This window comes from Pelodiscus sinensis, chromosome 8 (assembly GCF_052426305.1).
Source record: "Pelodiscus sinensis isolate ZL-2025 chromosome 8, ASM5242630v1, whole genome shotgun sequence".
NCBI lineage: Eukaryota > Metazoa > Chordata > Testudines > Trionychidae > Pelodiscus > Pelodiscus sinensis.
The window spans coordinates 7,127,879-7,137,064 of record NC_143059.1 but is presented as its reverse complement, the minus strand read 5'-3'; the positions used below and the strand labels follow the sequence as shown (position 1 = coordinate 7,137,064).

Here is a 9,186-nt window from a genome sequence, read left to right as displayed (position 1 = left end):
CTCTCAAAATCAAGCCTACACTCACAGAAAGATCACGTTTTGGTGTATTTGCCCATCTGCAGTGAGGCAACACAAAGAGAAGCCAAGGAGGTGCTGGATTGTTAAGGGAAATCCTAACTGGTACAGGAATTTGCTGAATAGCAATATTTGGCCTTTGCCGGGAAGAAACTGCAGTAAGATCTTTTCTGTCGGCTGTCCCCAAACACCAAAACCTAATAAGTTTAATTTGTATACAACGTTTAATATCTTTATTGTGGCATTTTTACACAAGAGCACCACAGATGCTTTGCAAAGAGGAGAGAACCAATCTTTTAATATCATTAAAATTAATCTACAATTCCTAAGCAGCATCTGGTTACTGTAACAGAAATATGGGTGTGTCAGAGTGGCTGTGGTTATTCATGGTGATTATGATAGGAAAATTCTATATGCGCTATCATGTGCCATTGATACTATAGCTATGAGGGTTTACTATAGGGTTCTTCTGTCTTTTCCGAAGAAGCTCTAGTTTGTTTTCCCAGCATTGCTGATTGGGGGGAATCACTAGTATGGTGTTTGCACCACTTCTCTGTTAGTAAATTCCCAGCTACAGACTGCCTACAAAATGTCCCTGCAATAAGTCTTTCTCTGTGAGAGCAAGACGAGAAAACATGCTTGGAACTATGAACCCCTCTCATCAGTAGATGGCAACATAAACCCGAGGCTGAGAGGAGGAATGGAGCAAATGCAACAGTGGGTGATATGTTCACAGCTGCACATTTCAGATCACAATCCACAAGTTTTCCCATCACTTTTTCAAGAACACAAATCACTGCACCATGCTGAATGTGTCCCATTTAAGCCAGAATTACCACATCTGGGATAATTAGGAAACCTCCATCTCCACCCTGAAACTCTTAATATAAACTCTTCTTCACAGTAACAAGCTGTACACACACACACACACACACACACACAGCGCAAGCAGTGACGCAACCAGATTGGGATGAATTTTGTGGCACATCAAACACAGAGAAAATGGTCAATTAATCACTTGCATCCCCAGTGCAAGACGTATTTTACTCCATATTGAGGTGGAGGGTCTGTCCTGGGATTAATGAGCAGCTAGGAGGAACAGACTGGCCCAGTCTGCACTTCTGGCTATTAATTCCATCTGGTCATTAATCCTCAGGAAATTCCCTGCATTGAATGCTTTATTGCTAATTTTATCTAAGATCCTTTGAAAAAAAAATCCTAGGTGGACGAGCTATTTTATGGCACTTTCAATTGAGAGTGTGTTCAATTACTTAACAGCCCAAGGAATCCTACACTCCAGGCTCAGATTCGTAGGGGGTGGAAATCAAAATAGCTGCCACTGCTACACCAGGTGACACTGATCCCATTTAAATCTCTGTTTCTGTCTCTTGTCCCAGCTGCTTTTCTCTGTACGATGCTGGGTAGATCCAAAGGTGGAAAGAGATCATGGTTTATAATTAACTCGATTAAAAATAGAAGTGGAACACACTGAAAGTAGCAGGCAGGCTGCTAACATCTTAGGAAGAAGCTAAGCGGCATAATTTAAACAAAATTAATCCAAAACAGCACAGGGAAGGAGCCACGACTTCAAGGCAAGTACTTTTAAGCTTGTTTACAAACCAATAACACTAAACTTAATAGACGCACCGGGCAGCACGCAATTAATCATAGGCAACCATGTGAGTGGTGAAACAACTGCAGCGCTACGCCATGTTATGATCTGCATTGTCATTCTCAAAAAACTGAAACATTTGTGACGAGTTAGGTTGCTTTCCAGTTGGATTACCAGGAGGAGCAACTTGCTTGAAAAGGACTATTAAAACCATGTTGCTTTTAATTCCAGCCCAGACAGGGCATTCCTAATTGAAATAGCATGTCCTATAAGAACATCTTTCACAACATTTTATAAGGTTTCCCTGCTCTCCTGTTGGTATTTATAAGTCTTTTCCTCTGTTGGTTAGTCAGACATTGAAAAATGAAGCTGATTATGCACAAAATGCTGTCAAATACACAAAGTAAACTGAGCAAATAGATTTTTTTTTTTTTGGAAACCCCTTTCAGTTATAGCAATCTTAGGGGTTACTTAAAGCTAAACCAGAATTTTCAGGAAGAGAGAGGTAATTTTCGCAAATACCAGAATCCCTTGTAAATCACAATGATTGAGGCAATGCATAAGATAGGGCTGGGTAAGAATTTGCAAACTGTCGGTCTATGGGTATGTCTACGTTGCATTCCTCTTTCGAAAGAGGAATGCAAATGCAGCCAAGTGAAATTGCAAATGAAGCACGAATTTGAATTTCCCGCTCTTCATTTGCAAAATTGCATCCGGCTGCTTTTTCGAAATACCTTATTTCAAAATAAAAAAGGCTGTGTAGCCGTGGTTATTTCAAAAACAACCCCTTCTTTCGAAATAACCCTTACTCCTTATAAAATGAGGTGTAACGGTTATTTCCAAAGAAGGGTTTGTTTTCAAAATAACCGCATCTACACAGCGGTTTTTATTTCAAAATAGGGTATTTCAAAAAAAAGCGGCAGGACGCAATTATGCAAATGAAGCACGGGAAATTCAAATCTGCGCTTCATTTGCAATTTCGCTTGACTGCATTTGCATTCCTCTCTCGAAAGAGGAATGCAGTGTAGACATACCCTAACTGTACGTCTACACTTGCACTCTAGTTCGAACTAGGGATGCAAATGTAGGTGACCGAAATTGCTAATGAAGTGGGAATTTAAATATCCCGGGCTTCATTAGCATAATCTTGCCTGCGCGCTATTCCAATCGCCAGCTGATTCGAACCAGGAAGTGTGCTCTGGGACACGTTAGTTCAAATCACACCCCTTGGTTCAAACTAATGTTACTCATTTTTTGAGGTCCCAAACGTGGCCCAGAGTGCACTTCCTAGTTCGAATCAGCTGGTGATCGGAATAGCGTGCAGGCGAGATTATGCTAATGAAACGCGGGCTATTTAAATCCCCACTTCATTAGCGATTTTGGTCGCCTACATTTGCCTCCCTAATTCGAACTAGGATGCAAATATAGACATACCCTAAGAGAGTAAAGAGCACAGAACAAGGAAATTCAATTAAATTAATTATGCTAAATACCCATCCGCATGGGAAATTATACACAGAGCCGTTCCAAGGCTAAGGGGACACTGGTTAAGTATTGATAGCATCGCCCTCAATATAGATAACCCCCAAGGTTCGGAGGTTTGCAGCCACCACTCCCAGGAGGTGATGGATGGACACTCTCTTCTGAGGAGGATGAAGGCGTCCGTCTGTCACCCTGACATGGCATCCTGGGAGGTAGGCTGCCTGCCATGGCCCCATATCTGAGACATTACGGAGGCATTGTTGAGGATCATTCCATCCTCTGACTACTACCCATAATACTCATCTATTTGGGCACTAATGACATTGCGAGGTACTACCCCCAGCAGATCAGAAAGGACTACGGGGCCCTGAAGTATGAGTGCAGGAGTTCAGAGTGCCGGTGGCATGCTCATCGTTCCTTCCAGTCAAGAGTAGGGGTCCAGGCAGACACAGGTGCATCCTAGAGGTGAATGCCTGGCAGCAAAGAGGGTGTCACCAGGAGAGCTTTGGCTTTCTTAACCACAGGATGCTGTTGCTGGAAGGACTGATAAGCAGTAAGGACCCCATCAAGGAAGGGGAGGCGCATATATGGATAGAGTCTGGCTAACCTAATGAGAAGGCCTTTAAATTAGATTTGAAGGGGGCAGGTGACCAAAGCCCAAAGGTAAGTCAAAAAAATGGAGATCTGCGAGATGGGTCAGAATTTTTTTTGGCAGGGGTAGAGCATGAGCTGTAATAGCAGAGATAAAAGAGAGCCAAGAGTGGAGTGGGAAATCAAATCCGTTTCCTAAATGTCTGCATATTAATGCAAGAAGTCTGGGGAAGAAGCAGGAAGAACTTGTAATGCTAGTAAACAAACACAACTATGACATAGATGGTATCAAAGAAATGGTGGGATAACGGGCATGACTGAAGTAGGGTACAGTTGGCCAGGAAGGAAAAAAGGGAAGAGGAGTTGCCGCCTTGTATACAGGAGACCCTCACGTTTTGCAGAATTGCTATTTGTGATTTCGCATATGTGCAAATCCCTTTCTTGCCACCACCCTGCTCTCCCCTTCATCCTCCAGCCTGGAGGGTAGACGTGGCTTTGGGGAGGCCTGTTGCTGGGCAGAAGCAGCAGTCAGGCACCTCCGCAGGAAAATGGAAAGCTCGTTCTGCTTCCCACTGCCCCTAGTGTTTGTGGATTTTGCCATTCACAGTGGTGGCAAGAAAGTAGGCAAACGGTGAGAGTTTCCCGTATTACAAATGTATATGCTTGGCCTGAGGTTGAGATGGAAATAGGAGACAGGCTTGTTGAAAGTCTCTGGGTAGAGAGAACAGAGGTGAAAAGCCAGGGTGGTGTCATTGTAGGGGTCTATTACAGATCACCTACCCAAGTGGATGAGGCTTTGTTTAAACAACTAAATCATCCAACGCACAGGACATGAGGGCAATGGGGGACTTCAACCATCCAGACATCTGTTGGGAAACTAACGCTCCAGGGCACAGTTTATCCAACAAGTCCTTGGAAGGCATTGGAGACAGACTGGTTTAGATTTGATTTTGACAAATGGAGAGGGACTGGTTGAGAATTTGAACGTAGAAGGAAGCTTGGGGGAAGTGGTCATGAAATGGTAGAGCTTGTGGTTCTGAGGAAGGATAGGAGGGAGAACAGCAAAATAAAGACAGCTGGCAATCTTTCAAAGAGACATTATCAAGGGTAAAAGAGCAAACTATTTCACTGTGTAGGAAAGATAAGGAAGTGTAATAAGAAACCACCCTGGCTCAACCAGCAGATATTCAATGACCTAAAAAAATCAAAAAGGAATCCTATAAGAAGTGGAAACTAGGATGAATGAATATAAACAATCACAAATATGTAGGGGCAAAATTAGAAAGGCTAAGGTGCCCAACAAGATCCGACTAGCTAGAGATATAAGGGGTAACAAGAAAACATTGTGCAAAATACATTACAAGCAAGAGGAAGACCAAGGACAGGGTAGACCCATTACTCAATGAAGAGGGGAAAACAAGAGCAGAAAATGTGGAAACGGCAGATGTGCTTAATGACTTATTTTGCTTTTCACCAGGAAGATTGGTGGTGATTGGGCACTTAACATAGGGAATACCAATGAAAACAGAGTAGGTAGAAGATAAAATAGGGAAAGACCAAGTTAAACATCAGAGAAGTTAGTGGTCTTCCTGATGAAAGAAGCCTGATGAAATGCACCCTAGAATACTCAAGGAGCTGGAGGAGGGGACAGCTGAGCCATTAGCTATTATTTGGGGGAAAAGTCATGGAATGTGGGAGAGGGAAGTCCAACCTGTACTTATCAGTGGTTCACAGTCATGAGTGGGGTTCCGCAAGGATCAGTTCCGGATGCAGTTCTGTTCAATATCTTTATCCATGAATTAGATATTGGCATAGACTGCACTTACAAAGTTTACAGGTGATACCAAGCTGGGAGAGGTTGCAAGTGTTTTAGAGGAGAGGGTCATAATTCAAAATGATCTAGACAAACTGGAGAGATGGTCTGAGGTAAATAAGATGCAATTCAATAAGGGCAAATGCAAAGTACTCCACTTAGGAAGGATCAGTTGTAGACATACAAAATGGGAAAAGGCTGCTCAGGAAGGAGTACTGTGGAAAGAAATATGGGCGACATAGTGGACCAACAGCTAACTGAGTCCACAGTGTAATACTGCTGCAGGCAGGCAGGCAGAAAGAAAGAAAATTCTGGGATGTATTAACAGGAGTGCTGTGAATAAGAAATTCGAAGTAATTCTTCCCTTCCACTCTGTGCTGATTAGGCCTCAACTAGAGTATTGTGACCAGTCTTGTTAAGTCTGGAAAAGAGAAGACAGAGAGGACATGATAATTTTCAACTACATAAAAGGTTGTTACAGGAAGGAGGAAGAAAAATTATTCTCCTTAGCCTCCGATGATAGGACAAAAAGTGATGGGCTTAAACTGCAGCAAGGGAGGTTTAGGTTGGACATTAGGAAAAACTTCCTAACTGTCAGGGTGGTAAAGCACTGGAATAAATTGCTCAGGGAGGTTGTGGAATCTCCATCACTGGAGATATTTAAGAGCAGGTTAGAAAAACATCTGTTTGGGACTGTCTAGACCAGAGCTGAGCAATAATTTTTAATGGGCGGGGGGAGGACACGCTAAGATTTTGGTAAGTGGTCAAGGGCTGCACTTTTCTACGGAGGAGGGGAGGGATCTGGGATGGAGTTTGGGTGCAGAAGGGAGTTCAGGGTAGGGGACTGAGGTGCAGAGCGGGTGTGGAGTTTGAGAGGGTTTATGGGTGAAGGAAGAGCTTGTGACCTGGGGCAGAGGATTGGGGTGCAGTGTTGTAGGGGTGCAGGAGAGGATTCTGACCTGGCAGTGGGGGGGTGCAGGATCTGGGAAGCAGCTGTGACCTAGAGCAGGGTGTGCAGAGGGTTTGGGTGGTGACCTGGGACAGGGAGTTGGGGAGTGGGAGGGGCTGGGTGCCAGAGGCAAGCTCTGGCCAGAAGGTGCTTAACTTAGGTGGCTCCCAGACAGCAGCCCTGCAGAACCCTGAGGCAGGTTCCCTGATTGCTCCTGCTCCAGGCTGCTCAGAATGGCTGAAGGCTCCCTCCATGTGCTGCTCTGGAGAGGGGGAGAGAAGACTTTGTGCTCTGCGCCCGCCCCTAGACCAATCACCACAGCACCTATAGCCATTTTGAGTAGACTCAGGCTGCAGCAGGCAGAGAACCTGCCTTGGGGTCTCGGCGGGGCGGGCCGTGGCCTGGATCAAAAGGCTTGACGGGCTGTCTCTTGCCTGCCCCTGGTCCCAGGCATGCAGGGAACTGGCCTCGATGGCCTCTCTGAGTCCCTTCCAGTCCTACAATTCTATGCAAACATTTAAAGGAAAACTCTGCAGCACCCGCTTCTGTCGAGATAAACGCACGAGGGAGCTCATCCCTCTTGCCTCCATCTAGGCATGGCAGGCTCCTTAGATAGATCCACTCCCTCCTCGGCAGAAGGGTGCTCGACCGCTTCTGTGGCATCGCCCACTTTGTACTGCTCAGGCCTCTCCGTGGCAGGACACTGGGGTAGGAGAAGGGGACTAAGCCAAGGATCGGGCCAGGGAGAAGCAACCCCTTCCCCCCCCAGCACCACAGGATTTGCTCATGGAACCTAAAGCTGTTTTACCTTTGCAGTCACCCTTCCCTTTATCCCCACCCTGTTTCCCCGGGCGCCGACAGAGAAGGGCCTGCCTGGTAGCACAGCCCCAATGCATCTGGACTGCCGGGGGCCATGCTGCAGACAGCTTTGGCCTCAGTCCTCACCTTTCTGCCACCAGTGGGATCTGCTCTGTGGCTTTTTCCACGGGGGCCCCACAAACCCAACCTGACCAGCCATCACCAGGGCATTCCTAGAGAGAGAAAAATGGGTCCTGGCAGATGTGTAGAGCACATTGGTTTCTGTTTTTAAATTGTCCGTGAGGTGAAGAAAGTAACAAACATGGAAAGTCTTTAAAACGAATGTGTAAAAACTCATCCCAGTTAATCGGTTAACCGGTAGGTTAACCTAACCTTTAACTCGGGGGTGGGGAATTTGGATCAGGGCAGCTGACCCACAGAAAAAATCAGTCAAGGGCCACACCCAAGTGAGAAGCAAAACACAAAACCAAACCCAAAACCCCCCTTTGACATGGCCCCCGCGTGAGAAGCAGAAAGACCCTCCCCACATTCCCTGTGCACACCAGAGCCTTGGGGGGGGGGGGGGGAGAGACAGGCTAGGAGATTTTGTAGGGAAAATAGCAGGGGGGGCTGAGCCTTTGGGGCCGGATCCAGGCGAGCTGGGGGGCCGCATCCAGCCCCCAGGCTTTAGGTTCCCCACCCCTGGTTTAACTGGTTAACCAACTAAGTGGGATCCAGTGGGGAACCGCTGCAGCCCAGCTGGAACAGCTCTCAGCCATGGGGCTCCCAGCTCTGATTGGAGCAGCCCCTCTCCACAGCAGGCCAGGCTCACCGTGAACAGAGGCTCCAGATGAAAGCAGCTCACGTCTGTTACAGGCTCCCTGTGGGGCTGGAGCAGCCCCATCCCCACAGCAGACAGGGAGATGCTCCAGCCCCCAATGGTTACCGATTAACCTTTCACATCCCTAGTAAAAACACGAGTGTCCCTTTAAAAACAGAGCACCGGCATCTCCGCAGCCAGCTCCACGCCTCCCCTCTTAGCTTCATTCTCTCTGATCTTTCTTTCACATCTTCCACCTCACGGTTTCCCTTTGGTGTGGCTCCTCTCCTCTCTTCCAGCAGCAGCATCCACTCCACTTACTCAGTGCCCCTGGATTTTCATTCCGCTCTCTTGCTGGCTGGTAGGCAGGGAGCAGAAGTGGCAGGACCCGGCGCTGCCTTTGAGGAGCAGGTAATTATTATGTGCATTTGTTACAGTGTGATCTCTGCCGCAACAGGTGGAAAACACGCTATAGATCTGCCGGGCTCTGCGTTCTTGGCTTCTTGCTGTGAAGCGAGGCAGGTGCTGTTGCTAAAAGAATACACCCAGCCCTGCCTTGCCTCCCCCACCCCACTGAATATCTTTTAGAGCTTGATAGATTATTAAGGATTTGAAGAGTGATTCAGTGAAAGCAAAATATGAGCAGGAAGGTTGAGGAAAGAATGAAACACTAGTTTGCTTCCTCCCTGGGGCCGACCAAGGCAGCAGCGCTTGCACTTTAGAGGTGAATAGCATGGAATTACTTCACCCAAAATGATGGAAACAATTCAGACTAGCATAGGCTAGCACGCAAGTTTCTCACATTACATCTGTTTCCCATTCTGCCCTCAGCTACACATGCATAATTCTCATCAATGCAGGGCAAATTGTAGCTGAGACCACAACATGTCCATGCTGCCTTTCTAAAGCATCTCTATGGTTTAGCTGACGAGCACATTCACCTTTGGGCTAACGGACTGTGCACAGAGTGTGTCCAATTCCCAGGGCTTTAGTTTCATGGTCTGAGAACTGGTTAAAAGACAGGAAACAAAGGGTAGGAATAAATGGGAAATTTTCAAAATAGAGAGGGGTAACGAGTGGTGTTCCCCAAGGGTCAGTCCTAGGAC

At 46.5% G+C, this 9,186-nt stretch overlaps 1 protein-coding gene across 2 annotated transcripts in view; it reads left to right on the top strand.

Moving 5' to 3' along the window:
• The first annotated feature begins 1,219 nt into the window (after nucleotides 1-1,219).
• Nucleotides 1,220-9,186, top strand: part of LOC102451909 (dual specificity protein phosphatase 13B-like) — a 42,304-nt gene continuing 34,337 nt past the window's right edge. Inside the window, exon 1 of one of the 2 annotated variants that reach the window (XM_025186275.3) lies at nucleotides 1,220-1,607. The gene's annotated coding sequence lies outside the window, so the exon portion shown is untranslated. Of the gene's footprint in view, nucleotides 1,608-6,274; nucleotides 8,492-9,186 lie in introns of those variants that run through there. The other variant, XM_006126345.5, reaches the window with a different exon arrangement.